Source organism: Trachypithecus francoisi, unplaced genomic scaffold, assembly GCF_009764315.1.
Source record: "Trachypithecus francoisi isolate TF-2019V2 unplaced genomic scaffold, Tfra_2.0 Contig01579, whole genome shotgun sequence".
NCBI classification, from domain to species: Eukaryota; Metazoa; Chordata; class Mammalia; order Primates; family Cercopithecidae; genus Trachypithecus; species Trachypithecus francoisi.
In genome coordinates this window covers 4,260,913-4,288,601 of record NW_022681442.1, presented here as the reverse complement: position 1 = coordinate 4,288,601, position 27,689 = coordinate 4,260,913, and the positions used below count along the sequence as shown (strand labels likewise).

The window sequence follows — 27,689 nt, the reverse complement described above, 5'->3', positions numbered from 1 at the left end:
TGCTTACCTTCCGCTGCTTACAGATAAGTCGAGGTCGGTGCAGCGCCTGGCTCGGGCATGTCTCGCCGCGGACCCTGGCAAGCCTGGCGCGGCACGGAGCACTTCGGGCAGAGCATCCGCGGCCAGACTCACCAGGCTCGCGCGGAGGAAGGCTCGGCTCCGGGGACTTGGCCGGCTGCGCGCCTGCTGCCCGCCCCCTCCACCGCCGCCGGCCCGGCCCTCCTGGACCGGCGGGCCCCCGCGCCGCAGCTCGCGTCCCTCTGGCCCCGCTTAGCGACGCGCGCGGGGAGACAGCGGCTCGGCCGGCTCCGGGGACGCCCGCGCGCTCCCTTGCTCGCGGCGTGGCGGAGCCAGCCACAGCCACCCGGCTTCGCGCTCCTCCGATGTCCTCATTTACTGCAATTGTCTTCAGCGAGATCTCAGAGCCAGGGCCAGGAGGCGGGGGCGGGGCGGGGGAGGGAGCAGGAGGGAAGTCCTTGCCGCTGCTCCAGGTCCCAGCTACTCCGCGGAGCCTGGTGGCTAGAGGCGAGGGCGCCCCGAGCTGCGCGCCTGCTGCCTGTGCGCCCGGCTGGCACCGAGGCGGGCGGAGCCCCGGCCCCGCGGGGCGGGGGTGGGGCGGGGGCGGCGCGGGGCCGGGCCGGGCCGCGTGCGTGGGGTGGGGGATAGGGAGGGAGTGGAGGAGCCCCCTCCCACCGCCGCGGGAGCCGGAGGAGGAGGAGGAGGAGAGGAGGAGGAGGAGAAGGTGGTGGAAGGAGCTGCCGCCGGCTGCCGCCTGCTCGCGGGGCTCCACCACAGCGCGTCCTCCGGGTTTCTGGGCTGCAGGCGGCGCTGCATGGCCCGGGAACTTGTTGAGTCTACCCTGGAGCCGCCTCCAGAGCAGCTGGAGGCCGGGGGACTCTGTGTGTTCTCTCAGGGATTGAGGGGTCGCTGGGGACCCTGCTGCATGGCTGTGTGCTGTGCCAGCTGGCAAGGCCGGGCAGAGCTTTGGGAAGCCAGGCGCGAAGGGTGCGGGTCGTGTACGTGCCTGGCCCCTCACCTGCCTATGCTGCCTTGTAGAAGCAGGGGTTGGGGATCCTTTAAGTGCAGGCTCTAACCTGGTGTCAGCCCCTCTACGTGGGGACAGGAAGTCCTGTGAGTGTCCTGAGAAATGAAGTGGGAGGACCTGCCTGATAATGTTGCATGCTGACATTTAGGGACACTCCAGAGCCAGCGCCACTGCCACTCCTAGCCAAGAACCCTACTCCCTCCAGAGCACACAGTCTCCACCAGCAGAAGCCACGGGGCGCAGAGGCTGAGTTCCTTTGGGGCAGAGTAGAAGTCTCTTGGGGAGGAAAAGACCTAGGATGCCAAGGAGCTATCCCCACCCTTAATTTCGTACCCACCAAAGAGTGTTGGGTGTTCTGAGCTCAGGGCAGCAGACCCAGGGGTCCCTCTGATGCCTGGTAGGCCCTGGGGCCTGGGCCAGGGTCTAAGCAGCCAGCCGAGTGCAGGGCTCCTGGCCCCCTGGATTTGCTCCTAGAACGTAAAGTAAAATGTAAGTAGCCACATTTATTAGTCTGTTTCTCAGGAAAGGACAGAAAAGTGGTGGACCCCAGGGAAGGGACAGGCTACAGAGAGTAAATTGGGAGGACAAGTGGAAAGTCCTTTCACCCACCCACCTCTCCAAACACATCAGTGGGCAGTGAGACCTCTTTACCTGTATATCCTTGAGTCCCTGCACCTAGCACCAGTTCTGTGCCTGTGGCCAAGCCATCACTGCATCCTTGTTCACTGAGCTGAACTGAGCCTAGCACTGCCTTATAGAGTGTCTGTTTTTTTGTAAATGGCTTTATACGAAATACCTTATTTGCCTGTGGATACTTTGGGCAGTGTGTCCAGACGTTCCAGAAGAAAAAAAAATCTAAAACGTCGTCTGTTTCCCTCTTACCCTGCAGCATCCTTTGGGATACAATTTTGCCAGCCTTGGGGATCCAGATATGCTCAGGATGGGAGTCCTTAGCCTGTGGATCCAAACTCTGCCCACCTCACTCTTCTTGTCCCTCTTAACTCAGATCCCCCAAGCCCGATTTTCTAGCTTACCAGGGAGGCTGTTGGGAGCTGGCTGGAAAGAGATGCTTAATTATGTGTGAGCAGTATGGAAACTGCAGTCCCCTCTTCTGCCTGGAAGGGGCCAGGAAAGGGAATGTATAGGAGTTGGGGACGTTTAAAACTAGATAGGAGAAGATGCCACTCTCCAGCATGTTCCCTTGGGGATGTGCTGTTGCACCTGTGGGCTCCAGCAATTTTCCCAGCGGTCTGGGGAACTTCTGTAAATCTTACTTTATTGGCAATCCATAAAATTGAAATCTGCCTTCCGTCTTTTAAACATGACTGTAAATAAAGCTGCCAGGAAACATGGGCATTGGGCTGATAGTATCAGAAGGCTGAAGTTTTCCAGGGCCAACAGTGAAAACGGGTCAACATAAATGCGTGCACAGCAAGGCAGAGCTCAGCCACAGGTGGCACTGTGAGCTGGCAAGAAAACAACTCCAAGGACAGTGCTATCTGAGATTCGCATGATGTATAACTCCAGGAAGAAAATGGAAAACCGTAATTGGCAGGTTAGAAAATCCACTTATATGAAGAGAGTATAACAGAACTTTGTAGCATCGTCAAGACTGCTTAGAGTTGTTCAATTGTCTAGTAGACTTACAGTTGTTTTGCTAAGTCTATTAAAATCATTAGCATCCCTTCTTTTTTTTGAAGTAAGGAATGATTTACATGTTGTATTACTTAAGTACATGTCTTCAGCATCACAAATCAAAATATTGATGAAAATTTGCCTCACCATACCTTCGACTCGGAGAGATATTCCACATGGGTGAGGTGTGTGTCATCATGCTCCAGACTTTAAAGCAAGCATCATGCTGGGGGCTGGCTGGGGAGAAGGGAGTTTCAGTCATCTTTCTGCCCACGGATCTCTATTGCATTTTTTTTTAATAGATGGGATGTAGGCTTATTTTTAGGGTCTAGAATGAGTCAATATGCTCAGCTTCCTCAGGAAAAGAAAAAAAAAACTGAAACTTGATAGAAAGATTCATTTTAGGAATCAATTGGTATTGGCTTTTTATATTTTGCTTAAGATTTTTGTTGAAAAAGATAGATTTGCAAAGGAGAAAATAGCAACTTTTCAAGTGGGATTTCCTAAAAGCAGAGGAATAAAAATAAAGGAAAGTTCAAGACAGCTAACGAAGCAAAATATCCAAGTCTGTCTTCTTTTGCCTTCTTCTTGGAATTGTGCAGGGGTTGTACAGAGAATTGCTGGAATTCCACCCCTATGGCATGGTAAGTTTGAGGTCCCAATTTCCACATAAAAAAGTCAAGAATATACAAGTCAAAGATGTTCAAAAATGTTCATAACAGGTTTATCTATATCTGTTCCAAACTGGAAATAATCCAAATACCAATCAACAGGAAATAAAGATTTCTTGGTTCTTCGTATAGTGGAATACTAGACAGCAATCCAAAAGCACTGACTGCTGATTGCATGCATGGAGGACTTTTACAAAGGTGCAGATCAAAGGAAGCCAGACACCCAGTGTTTATGACATGATTCCATTTAGATGAAGTCCAAGAATGTGACAAAACTACCGATGGTGGGAAATATCAGAATGGGGATCACCTTTGAGGCATACTCGTTGCCCAAGACCGTAGCACCTTCAGTGGAGCTGGATCGTACTGTCTCTTGCACTAGTTGCTTATGCAGTTTTCCACATATATAGAAATTCATGGAGATGATTCCTGTCTCAGTGTGACCCCATTTGTCTGAGCGTCATCACTGTGTCATTGCAGTGTCCACATGAATGCTCCCCAATAACCCTCACCCCTCAGTGATCCAGCATATCTGTCAGTGCGATTAACCTGTATCTTCTCCAATGTGCAAGGTAGGAGAAGACAGAAGTGTCTCCAAACTAGCAGCTGCCGAAGAGGAGCCTTCCGGTTTAGCTGCACAGCAGACTTTCCTTCTTTAGGAGGCTGCCGATGAAACGCCTGCCCTTCCAACTGTCCAATGTGGCTACGACAGAGTTCACCATGGACATGAATTTTTCTTTCCCATATCTTTGTTGCATGAAAGGGGTCCCAATCCAGATCCCAAGAGAGGGTTCTTGGATCTCACACAAGAAAGAATTCAGGGCGAGTCCACAGTACAAAGTGAAGGCAAGTTTATTAAGAGAATAAAGTAGTGAAAGAATAGCTACTCCATAGACGAGTGGGACATTCCCAAAAGTAAGAGGAGGAACGCGTCCAGCCTAGATACAATACTCATATATATGGGAGCTTTGCTCTGCTACAAGGATTTGTGATAAAGGATTAAATGTCTCAATTACAATATTTTGCAAGGATCGGTATTACCTGTTTTTGTTTTTGTTTTTGTTTTTGGAGACAGAGTTTCGCTTTGTTGCCCAGGCTAGAGTGGCGTGATGTCAGCTCACTGCAACTTCCATCTCCCATGTTCAAGCAATTCTCGTGCCTCAGCCTCCTGAGTAGCTGGGATTACAGGCGCCCGTAACCCCGCCTGCCTGGTTTTTTGTATTTTAGTAGAAATGAGGTTTCACCATGTTGCCCAGGCTGGTCTTCAACTCCTCAGCTCAGGCAATCCCCTCGTCTCCGCCGCCCAAAGTGCTAAGATTACAGGCGTGAGCCACTGCGCCCGATATTATTATTTTTAAAGTAAAATTAGGAATGCCTTTGTTCTCAAGATGTCTGGATATTAGGACACTCCTAAGTCTGGGTCTGTTTAGTAAACATCATCAATGTGTTCCCTTAACCTTAAACATCTAGAGGTGAGGAATGCCTAACTTTCTAAGAATGCAGCCCAGTAAGTCCCAGCCTCATTTCCCTAGTCTTCACTCAAAATGGAGTCGCTGTGGTTCGAACGCCTCTGACATCTTCATATTCCAGAGAGACTCTTAGATAAGCCCAACCTAAGTCTGTAATGGGCAGGTTACACCTGTCAGTTCAGAAGCTGTGGTCGCAAATCAGCCAGTGCTCAATGCCTGCAAGGGAAAAGTAACTCCTATCCCCTTAGACCTGTAGGGTCGAAATCAATCACTTGGGGGCACTTTAGCCTTGCCTTTCAAGAACAAGACAGACACAATGCTCAAGCGTGCCCCAGTGGGGCCTCCTTTTCTGCCGAGCCCTTCAGGAAGGCTTTCTGCATCATTCCCCTTGTCATATTCTGCTCGAGCCTTTAGTCTCCTCTTTCTGGGCTTATTTCTGGTTTAAGAGTCTGACTTTGTTTAAAGCCCCTTGCCCGTGGCTCTTCCACTGTCCTGGCAGCCGAGCCATGTTTCCTTCTGGTGGGAACCAGAGCTGTTTCTGAAGTGCTGCTTCATGTTCCAGGGACATGCCACTCCTCTGGCCTTCTTTTCCTTTCATGTTAAGACACTAGAGATGGTTTATTGGCCTGAAATACAAATTTGTTTTGGAAAACCTGAGCATCGTGAGGACTAGTCGACGTCCCTGGCTTTCTGTGATGCATCATTGTGAATCTAATTTATCCACAGAAACGGAAAGTTTTCCTTTTGAAAGAGAGTGAAGTGGCTTTAGGTTTTTTTTTTTTTTTTTGGATGCTCCATACAACTGAGGCAGTGATGTACAGGAATAAGGAAGAGTAGGCGTGCACTCTGCCTCTCCCTTCTCCCCTCACAATCCCTCATTTTCAGGGCTCTGAGCAAACCCCAAGGCTTTCCCCTCCCAACTGCAGTCTCTCCTTTCTTTTAGGTGGACTCCTGAGGAATGAAACAGAAACCCTTTATTTTGTTGACCTTTATTTGGTCAGTCTTGGGTGCTAGTTTCTATAGGGTTTCTTACTATCCCGTTCTCATCACTGGGGAGCCAACCTCTTCAGCACGGGTAGATGGCTCAATGGGCTTGTCTTAATCCTTGCTGGTAAGGCCACTAGTCTCATTGAGCCTGCTGAAGCCACCTTCTCATAAAGCGGCTTACATGCCCATGACAGAAAGTGATACTTCTGTTCAGAACTAGGGCAGGAAGGGTCCAGGCGCTTATGCCTGTAATCCAAGCACTTTGGGAGGCCAAGGCGGGCAGATTGCTTGAGCTCAGGAGTTCGAGACCAGCCTAGCCAACATGGTGAAACTTTGTCTCTGCTAAAAATAGGAAAATTAGCAAGGCATAGTGGTGCATGCCTATAATCCCAGCTACTCGGGAGGCTGAAGCAGTAGAATCACTTGAACCTGAGGGGTGAAGGTTGCAGTGAGGCAAGATCGTGCCATGACATTCCAGCCTGGGTGACAGAGCAAGACTCTGTGTCCCCACCCCCCCACCCAAAAAAAAAAAGAACTTGGACAGGAAGGGGTAAGAGGGGTAAGAATGGATTTCACACTTGAGCTTCCAGCCTACCAGTGCTCTGTACTAGTGCTGGAATTATGGGCTGCGCTTCCCAGACCTTCTGCCCTGGTGCACAGAAAGCTTTTCTTTAGGGAGCTGCTGCAGGGAGACCTGGAGTCTTCTCCCAGCTGGGTGGTGTGGGAACTTCCTTGTTTGCCCTCCATCCCTACCTTAGGTTCCACAGGCATGGAAGAGGGATGGGGCAGAGGAGAATGCAAGGAAAATGGGAGCCTCCTTGTTCTACTTTTTTCCTTCCTCAAGCCCTGACTGAATATGAGACTTTGATGAGACTGATGCTCCACTTCGGCTGCGCACCTCCAGGGTGCCAGGTACTCGGTGCATTGTGGGTTATATATATTGGTTCTTACCAGATAACTGTGAGTGTGATATTGTTAAAGTCTCTCCACAGATGTAGATCAGAGAACATAAATGATCCTCCAAGGTCACACAGCTAGGAAGGGGTGGAGCCTGGATTGAAATCCAGTTCTGTCTGATGCAACCAGAGGACAGATTCTGACCAAAAATGCCAGCTGCTCATGCCAGGCTCTCAGGAAGCTGATGCTGCATCCTGTCTGGCTGGAGAGTAGCTTTGACCAGCATTCTTTTGTTGTCATTAGCCGTCCCTCATCATCTCACTGTGTTAGTTACACTTTGAAATAAAAACAAGCACTGGAACAGCAATATACTGAAATCATTTTGCATTTCGGTAGCACTCTAAGCTTTCCCAATATAATCTCAGTGATATGATCATGTTTTCTTCGTTGAATAACAGCTATTAAAATGATTCATCACAATGTACGTATCCCATCTATACCACAAGAGGCTACTTCACACCCTTAGGGTGCCATGTGTAATGGCATCGTGTTACCATGGCCTTTGGATTATCCCGAACACCTCTTTGGTACTGTCATTTGCTGAGATTCAGTCATAGTGGACAGGATACGTGCTTTTATTTTTTTTAAAGATGACTAACACACTGCATATAATTCTAATTACCTACCCTTGACATTTTATGCACTCAGTGCAATAAATTATTTTGCTAATTTAGTCTAAGAATTGACGACCTGACTTTAGATGTATTTATTTACTAGCATGGCTCATGGGTGATTTGATAGCAAGCTATTGAACATTGGAAAGCAAACATTTTGTTCTTTTTTTTTCTTTTTGAGATGGAGTCTTGCTCTGTAGCCCAGGCTGGAGTGCAGTGGCGCGATCTCGGCTCACTGCAAGCTCCGCCTCCCAGGTTCACACCATTCTCCTGCCTCAGCCTCCCAAGTAGCTGGGACTATAGGCGCCCGCCATCACGCCCGGCTGATTTTTTGTATTTTTAGTAGAGACGGGGTTTCACCATGTTAGCCAGGGTGGTCTCAATATCCTGACCTCGTGATCCGCCTGCCTCGGCCTCCCAAAGTAAGCATTTTGTTCTTAAACACCAAGCTCCGAATGGGAAAAGTACAGAATTAAATAAAAAAAATCTTTAGTTATGTTTGATGACCTTTGAGGGCACATAGGTGGTCAGTTCCATGTTTTCCATAAACATTTTTTTTTCATATTATTGAGTCTTTGGAGAATTCAACAGTCTTCACGTTAATTGCACTGCACGGTAGGGCTGCAGATCTCCCCATGTCCAATTCACCTAATTTGTGCTTTGGCACATTCTGCAGCTGTGCCAAACTCTAAATGTGTGTGCACCCCTCGCTTCTGGGTTCTCATGTATTAGTCCATTAACTAAAGTTAAAGGAAAAATCAAAAACTTATTTGAAGACATTTCTTATACAATTTTGATTGCTTTCTTTCTTTTTTTTTTTTTTGAGATTCAAAGAAAGGCAGGAAATTTTGCTTGTAAATCTTGCTTAATTTTTTTTCTCTTTTTAGAAAATCCGGTGTTCATAGTTTAAAGTCAGTATGGCTAGAATGTTGTACAAATGCTCCTGGCGTCATCCAAATCCCTGTATCTCGGCAGTCACATCTCCCTGGTACCTTCTCCCCCTTGCCTGGATGGAGGCCTCTGAGTGATCTCCTAGACCTTCCTTGATTGAGAGGGGAAAGGGAGGATCTTAAGATTCCAGAATATTCATCTCATTTAATCAAGGGAGGCAAATCCTACAGAGCTTTTTCCCATTTGTGTTATTGGCTGTTTCCGTGGATTCAAGAAAGAAACGTGAAAATCTGTTTTGTTTTGTTTTGTTTTGTTTTGAGATGGAGTCTCACTCTGTCACCCAGGCTGGAGTGCAGTGATGTGATCTTGGCTCAGTGCAACCTCCGCCCGCCAGGTTCAAGCAATTCTCCATAGCTGGGATTACACGCATGCGCCACCACACCTAGCTAATCTTTCTATTTTTAGTGGAGATGGGGTTTTACCATGTTGGCCAGGCTGGTCTCGAACTCCTGACCTCATGCAGTCCACTTGCCTCAGCCTCCCAAAGTGCTGGGATCACAGGCGTGAGCCACCGTGCCCAACCATTTTTTTTTTTTTCTTTAAATAGAGATGGGCATTTGGAAATTGAGTCACCCAAAAGGTGAAGTAGCATTGTCCAAGAGATCTGTTACTCAGTATAAAGTTGAAAGGAAACCTAAATTCATTTTATTTGTGTTTTCAGTGTGCATCCCAGACGTTTGTTTCAGAATTTGTTAAATATTGAAGAAGATCACCTAGGGTTGAGTAGGTAAGAAAAGTAAATGTGGGTTTGAGAGGCCATGATAGCCGATACCCTCAGTGGCTGCTCTTGACCTGTTGGACAAGCCATCCTTGCACGTGACTTGCTATCCTATGACCCGCCTCCAGATCAGTCACCCTCCCCATTTGACTGTGGCTGGCCTGGCTCTGTTTGATGACCATGAGCAATAAAGTTACCCTTTCATTACCATGCCTTGGGCTATCCAAGCTGAATGCCCCTAAGTTCTAATAGAAAATAACATTTATTGATTTTTTTTTCTTCTCTGAACTCAAATATGACAATGAAGAAATTTTTTTTAATGGTACTGATTTTTTCCTTCCCCAGAGTAAATATTGTCACATGGGATTGCTCATGATACTTCTGAGTCCCTTAAAATAAGACTTGTGATTCATTCACACCATGAAAATGGTAGAGAACCAACATCTTCACCTTCAAGATTCATACGTTATTGACTCTTTCCTTTTTGGTCCGTGGGTGTTAATGAACATTTTCACTCTGGAGCTTTCTCGGCTTCCGACTCCAGCGTGGATAAAGGAGTGCAGCTTCTGGCTGCCTGGTGGATCCTCTGGGTCTCTCAGCCCTGGGATTTCCAGGTTCTGTCTCTGTTGTGGTGGGCGAGTTGCATGATGCATTCGATTTGGTATTTTACAGAACCTCTACTGAGAAAATAGGGTAAGCAGATTAAAGCTGAACTCAGACACGTGTTTGGCAACCACCCACTCTTGGTGGCGTAAGTGGATGGAGGCAGGTGGCCACAGCAAACAGCACGTGGCTTTACGAAGAAATGTTCCCCTTCCGTACATTAGGCCTGTGTAAAGTTCCTTGTTGGACTTTTGCTTCTTCGATGACAATACATATTTTGTTAGTATTTAAAGGACATTTTTAAACATTGCTGAAGTGAAATCAGCTTAAATTGCGATTCATATGACAAGTGTTGAAACAGGGTGATGTTTGCCATGAATTTAAATAAACTCCGTTAAAGCAGAAATGTCTATATACCATGTAAGACGCAACGGTCTCCCATAGACTTCCCCTATTCTTTATTTCTTGACAAGCATGCATAATCTCTCTGTTTGAATACAGAATAGAGTCAGTTATTTTAAAAGAGTTATCATCTAGGGGTATAGTGAACTTCAAGCAAACTCTTTACATGCAAGTATGACTTACCAACAAGTAAACCTTACCAAATAAATGCTCATTTTGATTAACGCTACCTTCAAATAATCACTGTTTACCATGCACTTAGAGGGATTCAGTTTTCCAAAATAATTTAAAAGGTGACTTTTTAGAACATCATTTATTACATTGTCATCTACCATATATTCTTCTTGTTCTTCTTCTTTTTTTTTTTTTTTTGAGACAGTCTCACTCTGTTGCCCAGGGTATAGTGCAGTGGTACAAGCTGAACTCACTGCAACCTCTGTCTCCCAAGCTCAAGCAATTCTAGTGCCTCAGCCTCCCGAGTAGCTGGGATTACAGGCACCCGCCACCACACCCGGCTAATTTTTGTATTTTTAGGAGAGACAGGGTTTTGCCTTGTTGACCAGGCTGGTCTCAAACTCCTGACCTCAAGCGATGTGCCCACCTCGGCCTCCCAAAGTGCTGGGATTAAAGGCATGAGCCACTGTGCCCAGCCTACCATATATTCTTGTACATACATGTGTATAAGAATACGCATTTACTTAATATACTATCAGAGTACAAAATTGTTTGTTGTGGATTTCTGCACATGTTCCTTGGGTAAGAGAGTCTTGATGTGATTTGCACTGTGAGAGCAGAACTTAGGTGCTCTATGTTCTCCAAAGTCCCCCTCTACTTCCTGGATGGCATTTATTGAGTAGAATCCAGAGCTCAATAAATAAAGAACCTCATGTACTACTGCCCAAAAAGCCAGACACTGTGTTAGCTGGTATTTATACATACGTCTCTTAATTTTCATTGTTTGACAACATTATGAACTATGAAATGTTGATAGGATATGAAAAATCAAGAGCTGGCATTACAGAATAGTGCAGGATTCCTTCCCTGCTCCATTTTTCCAAGCTCTGCTTCATTGGAACTTACCAATGTGCTGTCTTTCAGTACGTCTGAAGGTCTTTTTCAATTTAAATCAGTTTATTCCTGTTTTTACCATATCCATCACCCTGCTCCTTCTAATATAAACAGACTTAGTGGCCTATTAAGTATTTTACTTCTAATGCCTTTCAGTTTCTTTTTGGCGGTGGAGGTGCAATCTCTTCCAAAACCTGCCTGCACTTCACAGAGAATAGGACCTCAGTTGCCAAGAAGAAACTGAACCTTTGTGGGGGAAAAAGGAAAATACAGCCTTCCCTCATTCTCCAATCTTAATTGAGCCAACTCAATTTATGCCCACCAGTTCTCGCTGCTCATAGTTCTAGAGCTTTATGAGAATTAAATCCTGGTCTCACCTTAATCCTCCTAAAATCTCTATGAAACTGGGCACTGTTATCCACACCATTGTGAGATGAGGCAGCAAGCACCGGGCGGTGCCCAAATGTGACCAAGTCAGGAATCTCATGTAGAAAGCTGTACCAGGAAGTTGGGGGCTGATTAGGAATTGTCTCCAGAAATACCAGATGAACAGTTCAACTTCTAGTGAGGCAAAAGATAGGCATATTTTGGCCTTGTTTAACTTGTACCTGAATGTACCAGTAACACTTTTGGCAGATTTGGACGTACTCTTCCTCTTTTCCCAGGAAAATAAGAGAATATTTATTCTTTTACATGTTGAGAACACGGACAATTCTCACATTTTGAGATTGCCTTAATAGGCAACTGACTTTATTATCTAAGTGTTGATTGAAAGAATAGTTTATAGCAGGTGTTAAAAGTTTTTCTTAACGCGCTACATTATAAATATTTTAGACTTTGAAGGCCATAACATCATAACATTTCAAAGGTCATGAAAACCCAACTCTGCTGGTGAAGCGGGAAAGAAGCTGTAGAGAATATGTAAACAAATGGGCAACTACTCAGTTCCAACAAAACTTTATTTACCAAACCAGGAGGTGAGCCAGATTTGGTCCACAGGCTGTAGTTTTCTGACCCCTGGCTTATAGCGTAAGTTGTTGGGCAGAATTTTGATACCATATGTAGACCCAAATTTTAAGAATGAGTTGATGCGTTTGGACTTATCACGGGAGAATTCAGTGTTTTTCCCCTTTGCTTCTTACATACACTAGATTGTAGGCTCATCCGGCCTCATCTGCGATTTGAGCAGAATTAGAGCAGTATATCCTATCAAGGCTTACTTCTGGCAAGGGATATGGTGAAGGGGCCATTCATCTGTTAGTGTTTGAGTAAGAAATAGTTCCATACAAACAACTGGGAATATCTTTGTCATTGTGAAGCAGAAGAATTTTGCTTTCTTAGTTATGGGAATACTCCAGTTATGGGAACCAACATGCAGTCATTATTTTAAATGGACAGTCGTATATGTTTGGCTCCTTTGTCCAATAATTTTATTCACCACGTTCCCCTGAGAGAAGACTTGAGGAGACAATCCTGGACAGTCAGTATTGGATTTTCATCTCCCGCTGATTTATTTAAGTATGTCATGCAACCCAATGGAGTATCTTTGCTGTAGGCTTTTAATACTGGAGCTCTTATGATGACTGTTGTAATTTAGTTTCCTGTATTGATGGTTTCCAAACAATTGAGATGAATAGTAAAGTTTCTATAATTGTTTTCTGTAACCATATGAAAAGTGATTATGTATTAGCTTAACATGCGTTTTTCACTAAAATAAGAATCAATAATCAGTTGGTTATCCTTTTGAATATTATATTTAATGCCTAAGATTTGAATATTATCAGGAAGCCAAGATTTCAAGACTCCGTTTCATTTTTTTAAAAACATGACAAAATGTGACATCATGAACATTGAGATCATTGAGCTTCATTGTGGATTAGCACCCCACTTTCAAATTTGTCAGTACGATATCATCTGTTAGTACATTGAGATATTCTCTAAAGACATAGGATAAATTTCTAATTGAATTTCCTATTGCAGTATTTTTGTGTTGCCTATCATTAAGACTGTGGAGCTTCTTTATTAATTAAATTCAGTTCACTGTGTATATTGCTACCACTTACCAAGTGGTAGTTAATACAGCCTCTCTTAGGTGATGGCTTCTTGTTTACCTAGCAATGAAATGCTTAACCTACACTGCATTTTTTTCATGTGTGTTTAACCAAAGGAAACATCTTTGAATTTATTTTCTCACTGCGTAACTGGAAACACTGAAATTTATTTGATGATCCAGCATCAGTTTGTTGGTTTTTAACTTTATTTCCATCCACAATGAGTGCAACTGTGATAAAGTTTCATGTTCTTTACACTGAGATTCCACTGGATGAGTCTGAATGTTTAACTCCCAGAAGTTAGGAGAAGACTGAGCTGGCTTTTGGGGTTTAAGAATGAAAATGCAAGTGCATGTGCCTATTTTAGGGTCTGAGTTGGATTTTCATAAAGTAAAGCAAAATCTGAGGTCACCCTGTGTGGGAAAACCTCATCCGAGATTGGAGACTGGAAATAGGAGCAAGGGCCAGAAGTAGCCGCCCGGAGAGCAGAGCTAAGGATTGGGTGGTGTCTGTGTGTCCTTTGGGCACCTGGTGACTTTCAGGATATCACAGACGCAAGGGTGAGGGCCCATCTCATCCTTACTGTCAGAGGCAACAGCACAGCCCTGGAGTGTATTTCACATTATACTGCTAGAGCTGGGTGCTTAAAGGGCATCATCAAACCCATTTTTCTTTCCTTGAGCGGAGCTGCCTTTCATTTTTAAATGATGGATTTGAAAAATGGACAAGTAGTGAAAATGCGAGAAAATGATTCGCATCAGTAGGTGCTCCATCAGATGTGGTGTAAAAATCAACATATCCCACAACTGGGCAATTAAATGTTACACATAGAATTTATGGAAAGAACTTCGGAGTGTCCCAGGGATTGCAAAGGTGGTTATAAATGCATGTGTTCACCTCTTCCTGTTAGCACACACCCCTAAATACGCAGACTCTCTCAGCAGAGACAGTCCACTAAGAGTCCGCTTAATAAACCTCATTTTAATTTTATTCACCTTAGTAAGGCTGCAGGAGTTGGTAAGCCCTGTGTGTCCAGTTTTCCAAGGACATGGAGACTTGGGTTAAGGGAATTCCAAGCTTGACTGCTAGGTTGCTGGCATAAATCATCCTTCTCTCTTTATAGTTGCCTGGTACATTACGATGCCATGCCAGACTTCCCGCCTACCTCAGTCAAGAAATAAAAAAAAGGTTTCTCTCCATTTCCTGGTTCCCTCACAGTGAGAGTGAGATTTTTTATGAAGTCTTACATTTGGTGGTTATTGGCCCATTACCTATGGAAACCACTGTAGAGACCTCACAGTGCTGCCATCAGCAGGCACTGTGGCCTTCGGCGGTGCCACATAAGGTGGCCCCAGTGCTTATCCCAGGAAGAATGGCCCCAGCTTGTCTCGGCAGACGACTCCCACGGAAGCTGTGGAGAACCACGATGGTGACAGGCGGCATTAGAGGGGCTGTAAAGGGACAGATGCCTGAGAATTTCTTCTGAAGGATGTAGAACCGTGTGCATTTGGATGATAATGCAGTCAGAGGGGGGCTTTCTGTGATTACTGTGGAATAACTCTCAGGCTGAGCCCAGGAAACTAGGAAATGCACATCTACCAGGTGCCAAAGCAGAGCTGTTTCTTTTTCCCTCTTGTTCTCTCTCGTTGAACCTCAGTTCTTCTGTCTGTCCCTGAGTCCTGCCTTGGAGCCACTGCCTGTTCCCTGGGTGGCTCCAGCCGTGGACTACAAGGGTGCTGGGCACATAGCTCGTGGCTCTGCCCCTCTGGTGAGTGGAGGCTGATGCAGGATGGCCTCTACTCGCTCCCCCAGCCTCTTTTTGTTTTCCTTCTCTGAGGATTCCTCAGCCTCATGAAGTTTAAAGCCTCATGCATATCCTCTCCCTCTACTGCATTGTTCTAGGTGTTACTGAATTTCTTCAAAGAGAAAAATAAAAACTCAGAATATTCTTGTGACTGATTTCTGAATGTGACACGTGGCATAATGACTTAAATGTATTACAGCCAGCAGCTCTTGGTATGGGACCCATGATATTTTATTACATTCTGTTTAGCATTTTGTTTTACTTTATTATTTTCTTGTCTTTGTTTTATTTAGAACATTTTACATCCGCCCTTTTCACAGTTTTAAGTGTACATTATGGTACTGTTAACTGTGGATACAGCGTTGTGCAGCAGATCTCTAGAACTTACTCATCTTGCAGAAGTGAAACTGTACAGCCGTGTCCATGACCCTTCTTAAAACCTTAGCTGAGCTGCTGAGACCCGCACTCTAACTGCAGGAAGGGCAGCTAAGGAAAGCCAAGTGCAACTTGCCAGACAGATGGGATTTTCATGTCTCATCTATCAGGCAGGACATTGTCTCAATGTACTCAGCAGACTCCCAGACTCGAGTTCTGGGCTGATGCTGTCAGACATCATAAAAGGAGAGACACTCCTCTCGTCATGTTCCTAATACCCCTAATAAGCATGCTTCCGGTTCATCTACTGGCCTTAGCAAAGCTGCCATCTGTGTCTCCTATTTGCTGTCTTTATAGACATCGCCATCCGCTATTAGGGAATTCGGGGTCTTGAGACGTGATCTGATGCGGACCTGCTGTTTCATAGAGGAAATATAGCTGTCTGTGTGCTTTTTATTATTGTCATGTGTGCCGCTGACATTTCACAGCATTCATTTATTGAATTTTGAAGACACTGATTTTTTTCTTCATAGCAGAAATTATGGATCAGATAATTGGCCAAATAAGAAAAATTCAGACAGCATTGTTTTTCTAAACATACTGAAAATAATCCATGTACCTGGTGAAAAGTGAAGATGTCATGGCAGAGACTCCAGCCCTGCTGTCCAGGCCACCCCTGGAATGGGAGCCCTGAATCCTCACGGGATGTACACTGAGACACAAGGAGGTCCCTGCACACACCTGCCCTTCCCTGCTGCTGGACTCTTGCAAATCACTTCCTGTGAGTGTCAGCCAGCCCACTACATGTTCTGAAAGCTCTGCAGAGTGTGCCAATATTCCGAAGTTTCAAAGTAGTGCCCTTTGAAAAGATTTAAACCTGCAAATAAAATTAAATTTGCATTTGAGAATACAATGTGTTTTCCTTCTTGAAGGACTCAATGCTTTGGAGAAGAAGCATATATTACAAAATAATTCAATCATCCATCACAAGTGGGTGTGTCATTCTGGCTCTGTGCATCCTTTCAATGACTCCGAGGATGATATCCTCATGGAAGTAGAGTTATTTAACCCCAGGTCACTTGTTTCTCAGAGTTGTTTACGAGGTGACTTTGCCTGATGTGTCTGCTTGGATAAGATATTAAATTATTTCAAGAATCATTTTGGTCTTTGCTCTCATGTAAAAGTGGTTTTAGAAGCAAACTTCTACCAGGCCATCACGTGGCAACACTGGCTGCATGTCAAGAAAAGTGAGACTTTACTTTTACACGTTATTTTATACTCATGTATGCTTGAAGAAATATGCAAGCGTGAGATCTAATCCATTCAGAAGTTGAGAATGTGTTTCCATTAGAAAGTAAAGAGCCTCTAATATTCGAAGCCTTTGATTCGGCGGGCAGGTGTGAACAGTGGAGGACTGTGCTTCTCGCTTGCAGACACCTCGATTTATTTTTCTTTAGCTCCCTCTGTGCTTTCAGGGAGCCTGCGTGAGTTAAGCCTCTCCTTGTAGTGATTTCGCAATGCCCAGCAAGACCGCAGCTCTCATTTCCTTTAGGAGTGTTTTTTTTTTCCTCAATGAAGGATGAATTTTCTAAATCCATAATTACACCTGTCTATGAGGGCAGCATCTCTGTTAAGGGCTTGGAAAGTACCTTGTTAATTCCTTGACTTATGTTGTCAACATTTTTTCAATCCCACTCTCCTCACCCCTTGCCAAAAAAAAAAAAAAAAAAAAAAAAAGGATGGAGAATCACATTTTTGCTTCAGCGTCTCTTCTCTGATGATTTCTTGCTTCTTAAATTCATATTTGGAAAAATGTTTTCATTTCAACAACCTCCCTATTTAAAATAATTTAACAGTATTACCTGCTTTTTATAATGAGTGAAAATAATACACTAAGGATGTATAAAGTCAAAACTAATCATTCTTATCCCCTATCCCTTTTCTGTCCATCCCCGTTAGATTCCTCAGCACTGTTGACAGCTTGCTGTATGTCTTTACACACCTTCTTGTTTGTGTGTACCTATGCAAGCTTTTATATGCGTAGATATTTCTTTTACATGTATTTCAAAAAGCTCAGAATATTTTTGGGAAGAGAAGAAAGAGAAAGAGAGGTTTTCTTTGATTTTTAAGACAGTACTTGGAAGTTAAGTGTGGGCATCAGTGTAAGTAACAAGTAGGATGCTAGAGACAGAAAGAACAAGATGGATAGTTTTTCTTTTTATTCAAAGCAATCAATGATATGTTCTAATGCTTTAGAAAGGTTCTGTGCCTAGAATGTTCCCAAGAAAGGTCTGATTTATTCTTCATAAAGTGTTTTTGTATACGTCTGAACTAGGGTGGAATTTGTGTGATTTTGAATCAGTTTTGGGGGTGTTTTTCAAACGTTTTCTTGGAATAGTGATAAGTTCTCTTTAAAGAGATTGATCACATGAGATTGGGCAACACCAAGATGAAGAGAATGAAATCTGTCTCCCTATAGCAGTGCTTTCAGAAACATGAATACATTAATGTACACCAAGTGTTTGTTAGAGTAAGGATTAGGGTTCAGCATTACAGTGTTTTCCTAACTTTCCTTACCCACAGGCTCCTTACTGATTTATTTTTTGTTAGGCTGCTGTGACTAGCATTCCAGGGAACACACTTTGGGAAATGATGCCCCTTTGCGTGTGTAGTGCCCGTGGGGCTTTGAGCTTCCTCCGTAGGCGTTTCTGCCTTATTCCAACTGATCGGTAATGTTCATCAACATCATTTCATTCTGTTTTTTAAGACGGAGTCTCGCTCTGTCACCCAGGCTGGAGTGCAGTGGCGCGATCTCGGCTCACTGAGAGCTCCGCCTGCAGGGTTCACGCCATTCTCCTGCCTCAGCCTCCTGAGTAGCTGGGACTACAGGAGCCCGCCATCAGGCCTGGCTAATTTTTTTTTTTTTTTTTTTTGGGCAGAGACAGGGTTTCACTGTGTTAGCCAGGATGGTCTCAATCTCCTGACCTCATGATCCACCCGCCTTGGCCTCCCAAAGTGCTGGGATTACAGGCGTGAGCCACCGCACCCAGCCTTTTTTTTTTCATTTTTAAATCAAAACAGATCATTCATGCAAGAGAAGAAATACCTATGTAGAGGTGACAAATCATTCAATGGGCCTCTGTCCTGCTTCCCGCTCCAGTCCCTGTGTAGCTCTCCCTGCTCAGCTGTGCACTTCTTCTTTGTGATGTGGTCTCTACACAGATTTGGGATTCATTTTCCCTCGCTTTTCTTTTTAGTTTTACCACATATTCATGTATCCTTAAACAATATGTTTTTAAGTCTTGCTTGCTTTTGCCATTTATAGAAGCAGAGTCAAACAATATATATTTTTCCATGACTTGCTTTTAGGTTTCAGCACTGTGGTTTTGCAGTCTCTCTAGGTTGATGAGTGCAGCTGTGGTCTGTTAGTTTTCTTAGCTGAATGATACTTCTGCTGTAGGAATAGATGGCAGCAGGCATAACCCCTCTTCATGGATGGGCACCTGGGTGATGCCGGTGTTTGCTATTAGGACAGAGGTCTTAGATCCTGCATTTAACCATCTCCAGACACATTTGCGGGAGAGCTCCTCCAGGAAATACACCCCGGGGTAGGATTGCCAGGCCAGCAGGTCCTTAAGGCAGATGCTTACCTTAGGGATGCACAGGCCCCAGTGTTTCTTAGGCTTCAGAAGTGTGGTCTACACAGCAATAGTAATACAAAGACTCAGCTACCATGATTCCTTCTCAGCCATTCCTCCTCTTTTCCTAACCCCAGAATCATATTTATGATCTTGTCATTTTAAACCTATGCATGTAGTTTCTATGTGATGGAACATGGGAATGAGAATCTAAGTATCCAGCCTGGTCACCCGCTTCTTTCCGCCTCATGCAGGATGGTCGCCGTCATTTAATCATTGTGTACAGTCTCCCTCGGGCACCCTGAACCCTGCGTCTCTTTCACCCAGGGCCTCCCTTTGGTTCTCATTTCGTTCTTTGCCTCTTGCTTGACTCCTGCCTTCCTTCTGCCTCACTATCAACCTTCTTTAGAATACCCAGTGGACAGCTTGTGTAATCATGTTCTCCCACATCCCCAGGAGTCCTGGGATCCAGGAGTGGCTGTTTGTAAATCTCAGGAAGCTTTCCCTATCTTCCTGCCCTGCCCTGTCTTCCTTCCCCTGGTCCACTGGCCTCAGGTTTCCTGCAGCATCCATGGAGCGCTTGGGAAGACCCAGCCATACAGCTCCATGTGGCCTCTCTGTGATCCGCCTGGTGCTACTGCTAAAAGGAGGGTCTCTGTTACATGGCCCTGAGCATGGCAGGTCCAGCACCCACGGATAGCCGGGGCATCTAACCAAGATAATTTAGAGCAGAAGCTGTAGCTACATTCTGTACCTGTTTATCCTGAGTTCCTGCTAGCAGGTACCAATAATGATGGATTGTGAACAAATAGCTCTGCCTTGTTTTTTTAGACCCCGAAACAAGCTGGCTTTGATAATGCTTTTTGACTGACGGGCACTTTTTGTAACTAAATCCCATTCAAATGCTGAAAATATGCCTCCCGAGGTTGATTTCAAGATATATTAAATTGACCTAAAGAAAAATAAGTAGGAAAAAATGTCCTACCTGCACATGGGTTGATGTATGGACATTTTCAAAATAGTCATAACCCAGCTTTACCATGCAAAAACAAGCAAACAACGCCCTCCCTTCACCCCCCAGAAAACAACAAAAGCAAAAACATCAAAGTCATCCCTGCAGTGAAACAAGATTTCCCCTTTACTACTCAGTACCTTCAGCCAAAAGGAACTGCACCACTTTATTAAATGTGGCTCTGAATATTCATTTGTGTTTGCGTTGCGGGATTATCTAACTACTGCTTTCCATCTGAAACGTTAAGTCTATGGAGATGTTCCTCCCCAGTAAACCATCTTAGCTTTACAGGGCAGGGTCTTCACTGAGTGTAATAGAATCCCTGATCCCCAGGAGGTAGGGAAGGGGCCAAAGACGAAATGCATGAATGAGAATGGTTTCTGGAGAGGATGTAGTCTGCCTCCTCTAGGAGCTGCTTTAGGGAGAGCGAAAACCAAAAAGTCCCCTTTGGCGTCACTTGTGAGCTACTGGAGACCTGTTTGTGAATGGATCTTTCATTATATATGCTTTTAAGTACCCAAGTAGCTATCTGTGAGCTTTTCTACTACTCTTCATGCCAGAGTGATAATTTAGTAGAAAAAGAAAAGAACAAACAAGCCCTCGAAACCAACCTGAAAGTGCAAGATACAGATACTTATGGGCAGAGAGAGACTATTGCCTGTCTTTAGAAGTATGGCCAGCTATTGCTGGGAAGACCACTGCTACTTAGAGGGGTGGAGTTCTTTCTGAGCTAGCTTGTCCTGGAAGGCTCCGCCCCCAGAGTGTTCTGGAGGATCGTTCCTTGCAGCCTTTGGGCTGGGCGACCTCACCTTTCCATTGGCTGGAAAATGAAGAGGATAAACCCCACTCTCATACGCAGGCAAAAGGTTCCTTTTGATAAAATCGTGATTTCCCCATCTCAATAATAATAGTAACGCACCCATCCCAACCACCCCAGAGCTTTGCTGTTCTGGAAACATAGGCATATCTCAAAGTACCCTTCACCTTCATTTTCAAAGTCAGTGCCTTGTCTCATGACTTCTCAAGGTTGGTGAAGTTCTGAAGTACTTAAAAAAAAATTGCTGATTTAATAAACTTGCTGATTTAAGAAAAGAGTCAGACCAAGTAGAAAGTAGTTTTACCACAGATGTGACTTTTTCTTTTTGTGGTGAGTGCGTGTCCCGGGCAGTGCATGGGGCCTGTCAGAACTGGCATCATTTCCATTTGGTTGAAATCGAGTCTCTGCATCCTGCTTTGAGATCAGGGCAGAACCCTTGCTTTTTAGCTTCGTGGAGGCTGTATTATAACAGAGTGGAAGAAGGGAGAGGGAAGGAAAGGAGGAGGAAGAAAGAGAAAAGAAGAGAAGGGGCACAGGCAGGAAAAGAATAGGAACATTCCAAAGTCATTCTAATGTCTCAGGACATTAGCGCTAGAACCGGTGTCTGTGCTAATGGCACACCTGCTAACAGCCTCTTCTTTCACTTTACCTGGAGTGAGTTTTTGATTTCCTGCTTTAACAGATAAAAACTGGTTTTTTAATTGGATTCTGCATATTACCTCTGTGAAACTGCAGAACATAAGCGGTTTAAGTAGTTTCACACTGGGCTTTATTCCATTAGTGATATGCTGTATGGATTATAATTCTCCTAAACTGATAATGTGCTGATTTACTGGAAACCAAATTGACAAGAAGTCTATCATGTGTATTGGCAGTCTGTTCAGCTTGCTGGACTTGGCCAGGAGACCTTCAACTCCTAAGATTTTTTCATTCTTCTCTTAAAAAATAGCAAAGATATATCTTTATTTTCAGTTATTAAATTTTGAGTTCACTTAACAGTTTCTTACCTGTTTGCAGAACCACGTGGAAGTAATGACAAGTCTTGTTTCAGATGTATAATGTCAACATCCTAGCAATCTGAGCATACTCAAATACGCTTCTGCATCTTGAAGAATAAGGTTGTCTTATATGCTGGTAACATTTATCTGAAAAACATGCCACATAGAAATACCTTTATGGGGACTTAGCCATAAATTCTTTGCCAAAGCCAATGTCACAAAGGTTATTAACTAGGTTTTCTTCTAGGATTTTAATAGTTTGAGGTGTTAACATTTAAATCTTTAATCCGACTCAAGTAAATTTTTTCATATTGTAGAAGTTAAAGGGCCAGTTTTAGTTTTATGCATATGTTAGCCAGTTATCCCAGAACCATTTATTGAAAAGGAATCCTTTCCCCATTGCTTTTTTTTTTCTTTTTTTCTCAGCCTCGTTCAGGATCAGGTGGTTGTAGGAGTGCAACTTTATTTCTGAGTTTTCTATTCTATTCCATTGGTCTAAGTGTCTGATAAAATAGAAGTTGAAATTTTTAAAAAAGTATCTTTATGAAATATAAAAAATGTGGAAAGTAATTAGTCTCATTAATCTAAGAGAATCCTTATTAATGTATTTGAATACAGATATTTATAGAAATACAACTATAATTTGACTTAATATGCAGTAGTATAATACTTGAGACTTTACCATTGAAACTTTTGTTTTTTCTAAACAGAATCTGCTCATTTCCTTTTTACACCAGTAATAGTAGAGCTGGAGAACTTTGGTTCACAATGGAGTCAGCAAGTCATAAAACTTTTGAACTTCAAGGGATTTTTCTATGTTTTTGGTTGCAGGTGGTAATAGGGAAATCTTCTTCAATGATAGTAAGTTAATGACTTGCATTACTTCTTGGCCAAAGTTAAGATTAGCACAAAATCTGTTCAGTATTTTCCGCATCATGCCTGTGATTATCAAACTTGTCTCACTCTGCCAACCAAAAATATTCCCTTGGAACGACTCCCAATTGTGCCAAAATGAAGCAGTGGTTTTTCAAAGCTCACACATGACCACATGAACTCTGCACAGTTGGCGCCCTACTAAAATTCAATGCCTCTTACCGTTTTTTCCCTTCACTTTCTGTTGCTGTTTCCCAATCAAAGTAAAACCAGTATTAAGGTCTTAGTTCACTTTGTGATGTTATAACAAAATTACCTGAGACTGGTAATTTATAAAGAACAAAGATTTGTTTCTCATGGTTCTGGTGGCTGGGAAGTCCAAAATCAAGGCACCAGTAAGTTTGGTTGTCTGGTGAGGGCTGCTGTCTACTTCCAAGATGGTGCCTTGCTGCTGCATCCTCTGGAGGGGAAAAAGCTGTATCCCCCCTCCTGGTGGGATGGAAACACAAGCCAACCTAGGGCTAAGTGAAGCCTCTTTTTTTAAAGGCCTTAATCCCACGTCTTAAAGAATACACTTAATACTATCACACTGGCAGTTTTGGAGGGGGCACCTTCAAACTGTAGCAAGGACTAACTTCTAGCATATTATTTATTCCCCAAATTAAGTAGTGGGGTCTGCAGATTAGTTCTGAAGTTTTCCTTTCAGGAGAAAGTAGGATAAAAGGGTAAAGAAGAAACCATAAATTCATCTTGGGTGGAGGTAGAGTTTCTGAAAATATTCTACATATCCCAACAATTGTGAACGTGCTGTTTTGCCATCTTATCAAAGCAGTATTATAAATGGAAAGGCTTTGGTTGAGCATATGGCTATTTCCGACTTACTTAGCTTTCTGTTAACTTTCTCATCACCCATTGGCATGCTTGCTTAGGCCAATTAGCCTTGGCCATTTTGTCTATGTGGGCATGCTAGGTCATGTCAGGGCTGATTTTTTTCTTTTCAAAAAATTTTAATTGTGGTAAAGTACATATCACATAAAATTGATCACCTTTGCCATTTTTAAGTGTACAGTTCAGTATTAAGAACATTCACATTTGTGCATGACTAAATTCCAGAACTCTTTTTATAAGACTAAGACTCTCTACCCATTAAATAAGAACACCCCATTTCTCCCTCCTCTCAGCACCTGTAGAACCACCATTCTACTTCCTGTCTCTATGAGTTTGATTACTCTAGATTATTGGGCCAATTTTGACAGCCTTCCTTGAGGTGGAATTCTCTTCCCAACATACTTGTTTCCATTGTCAACCATGACCCTGCCCTGGAGCTCTACTCTACACTCTATCCCATTCCCGTCTTTAGCCCACCCTGCTTGGCGACACCCATCATGGCCCCAACCCACACCTTCAGCAGGTGCAGAATGTCTCTTAGTGTTGACTTACACCCTGGCAGTCCTGTGCACCATTCACAGGACCGTCTTACTTACAGGTTGAGAATCTACAGTTTTGAGATCATTATCTTTACATTTCTGTATCCTCCATCCTTCACAGAGTCTTCAGCACAGAGCATGAGTTCAAAATCAGTGCTGGGAGCATTAGGAGAAAATTACAGAGAAAAAATGTTCAAAGATTTCATGTAGTTAAACATTCATTCCTTCTGCTTTTGCATCCTAGATTAACCCCTGTTGTGTCTTCCTGGATAAATGGGAAGTTGTCTGTCTCAGTTGATGTGATATTTGTATATACCAGAGTTTGGAGTTTTCAGAGAAAGAGTGTGGAGAAGCTAAGTAGGGGACCTTGATGAGTCCCTAGACTGAGGATACAGGAGAAGAAGGAGGAGGCAGGAGCGGGCAGGAAGGAACAGAGAACCAGGAGGCCAAGGGACGTGTGTGTTGCAGCACACGTCTCTGTTTTTAAGTTGTTCTCTTTTGAATACTCTGTGCCGATGCTTTCAGCATCCTCAGAATAGCAGCTGGAAGGCAGTAGGTTTTATGGGGATAACTGTGCACTCACCGGTTTAGATGTGTGGTTGCTAAGAGTCACGGTGTGCATGAGTGAGATGAGAACTGCATGTGGGGCTGCCACATTTAACAAATAAAAATATAAGATGTGCAGTCAAATTTTAATTTCAGGTAAAAAACAAATAACTTTTAATTTAAGTCTATCCATGCAATATTTAGGATATACTTACACTAGAAAAAATGTTGCTTATCTGAAATTCCAGTTTTACTGAGTGAGTGTCCTGGATTTTGTCTGGCAACCCTAGCTGTAAAGGGAAGAAGGACGTTTGTGTGGTAGAGCCAAGCGTTGGACTAAGGCACGGATGGAGGAGCAATCGGGGTCCCCAGTCGAGTTCAGTAATATGGAGGGAGGAGGGTGGAGATTATAAGAATTACAAGCGAAGATGGGGGCCGTGGAATTCCATCTTCCACCTTTAAAGAATTTGCCCTTTGTTTTTTTACTTTAATTGATTTTTCCTTCCGTTTTTAAGTTGTTCTCTTTTGAGTACTCTGTTTATAGATTTATTTCCCAAACAAGTGCTGTTAAATGGCCTCCACTTAACAGGCTCCGTGGAGGAGCAGAGCTCTCCTCTCTCTGTGCCGATGCTTTCAGCATCCTCAGAATAGCAGCTGGAAGGCAGTAGGTTTTATGAGGATAACTGTGCACTCAGCAGTTTAGATGTGTGGTTGCTAAGAGTGACGGTATTTGTTTGTAAACCTGTTAGTACCATTGGTCCATGTTTAGCTTTGTTTAATATACATAAACAAAAAAGTGTAACTGGAAGCTATGGTATTTTATTTTTCAATTAGCTATGGAAAGTCCAAGAAAATCAAGTTGCTAAGCAGTTTCTGTTGAATTGGATGTGGGTGGAACCATTATCAAAGGTTGGAAGAAATCGTAAAAATGGAGGAACATTTTATATTCACGTTGTTTTTCCTATGTCTTCAAGTTCTTTAAAGGAACTGAAACTGGAAATTGCAGAAAATGCATTATGGGTGTGATTTATGAGGTAAAGAAGAGTACACAGTGCACGGTGTACCTAGGATTGTGGCAACCCTAGCAAACTAATATCAAGATCTTATCTCAAGATATTGATCCTCATAAAAGGCATGTGTGTCCTGTGTGGAGGGCCTCTCCAGGTGAGAGGGTAGCTGTGCTTTCACTCATGGTCAGCTCCAATCTGCTTGGGGAGCTCTGGGTGCCCATGGGCACATGGGTGCCCTCTGTGTGCCCATGCGTCATCCTTGTGACATCCCTTCAGTGTCGGCTACTTTTATCCTTTGATCCACTGCTCCAGGGCTCATAATACATGATGTAATTGGTTGGAAAAGTGGATGTCCAAAAAGTGCGTCAACACTCAAGGTCACATGTCCTTTACTTTGAGGTGTCACTCTGGGCAGAACTGTCCGGTGCAACTCAGAGGAAGTGGTGTCCTGGTGAGAACCAAGCCAGAATGTGGCTTGAAATGAGCTCTTGTCTGGAGCTTGCAAATTACGGCTTATCTCTCCTTTAGTAGGTTTTCTTCATTTATTTCCTTAATTTAATGGAGCGCCTTAGTGCCATTTCAATTAAAAAATATTGATGGTAAACGTTTGGGAGGACGTTCTGCATCCTTTGATGCTCAAGATTTTCTGTTCTCCAAAGCAATAGAGACATTAGCCTCACTCAAAGGAGAGTAAAATTATGTTCAATGTGTACACTTGCTTGCTGCGTAACAAAGTAATATTATGGCAGGGTGTTTGACAGAGACTCTTTAGCTTAATGAAATTCTATCAGGGAGATGCAGTTTTAATAGCATCGTTCATTGCTTTTTGTCCTTGTAGTCTTTAAAGGCTCGCATGTGGGGAGGACAGTGGCTGCAACTGAGCTGCCAGCAGCAGTGCAGGAGTTCAGATGTGAAATTTCACTCAGGCCAGCATTTCCAGCATTTATTTTTAATCAGGTTCTGCGCTTACCGATGGCCTGTTAAAAAGGAATTATATAATTAGCCTACTAAATCACCTTTCCTTCCTCAGTCTCTCCTCATCTCTGAGAAACAGCCCCCATATCACTGTGGCTTACTCTCTCTCTCAATATGTTGTAGGAACTACAGAAGTTTCAGCATACCCACAAATACTGGGTTAAATACCTCTTTTCAACCATTAGTTTTTGAAATTGTGGCCAAGTTCTAAAAAAATGCTGGAATCAGAGTATGTCAAATTGTCATGTTAACATCATAAACAAGTTTCCTCGGGAGATAAATTTTGTGGTTTCCGTACATAGAGACCCCCTTTCTTTTTGGTTGACATTTCATTCCTCCTACATTTTTGTTTTGTTTTGTGTTGAGACAGGGTCTTGCTCTGTCACCCAGCTTGGAGTGCGGTGGTGTGATCATGGCTCACTGCGGCCTTGATCTCCTGGGCTGAAGCGATTCTCTCACCTTAGCCTCCCAAGTACCCTCCCAAGGGATGACAAGCTCTTGCCACCACGCCTGGATAATTGTTTTCTTTCTTAAAAATTGTTTGTGGAGATAAGGTCTCACTGTGTTGCCCAGACTGGTCTCAAACGCCTGGGCTCAAGTGATCCTTCCGCCTTAGCTTCTGTAAATTCTGAGATGATAGGTGTGAGCCACTGTGCCCAGCCAATTTCTCCTAGGTTTTAAAAGATTGACTTTATAGGTTAGATCTGCAGAAAAGTTTTAAGAAATTATAGAACCTGTTCCCATGTATCCTTCATTCAGTCTCTGCCCTCATTATTGACATTTTGTGTTACCATGTCACAGTGATCACAACTAATAAATCAATACTGAAAATCTCTTTGAATTCATAACAATGTCTGATTATTTAGTTTTATTACTCTGTTAAAATTTGGAACAACATAAATCAGCAACTTTCAAGGTTTTTTTTCTGAAAGAAAGTAGCTTAGAAATGTATACAAAAGCAAATCAACTCAAAGTGTGCGTTTATCATTTAGAAAGTTAAAAATCTATTTTTCCTATCAAAATTGTCTCTTAATGCCTTTTAA

General features: G+C 43.5%; 2 protein-coding genes across 4 annotated transcripts in view; one reads left to right on the top strand and one right to left on the bottom strand.

Moving 5' to 3' along the window:
• Nucleotides 1-575, bottom strand: part of INSYN2A (inhibitory synaptic factor 2A) — a 61,041-nt gene extending 60,466 nt beyond the window's left edge. Inside the window, exon 1 of the mRNA XM_033179154.1 lies at nucleotides 8-575. The gene's annotated coding sequence lies outside the window, so the exon portion shown is untranslated. The remainder of the gene's footprint in view (nucleotides 1-7) is intronic.
• Nucleotides 1-27,689, top strand: part of DOCK1 (dedicator of cytokinesis 1) — a 551,514-nt gene that overhangs the window by 292,446 nt on the left and 231,379 nt on the right. The window lies entirely within an intron of this gene.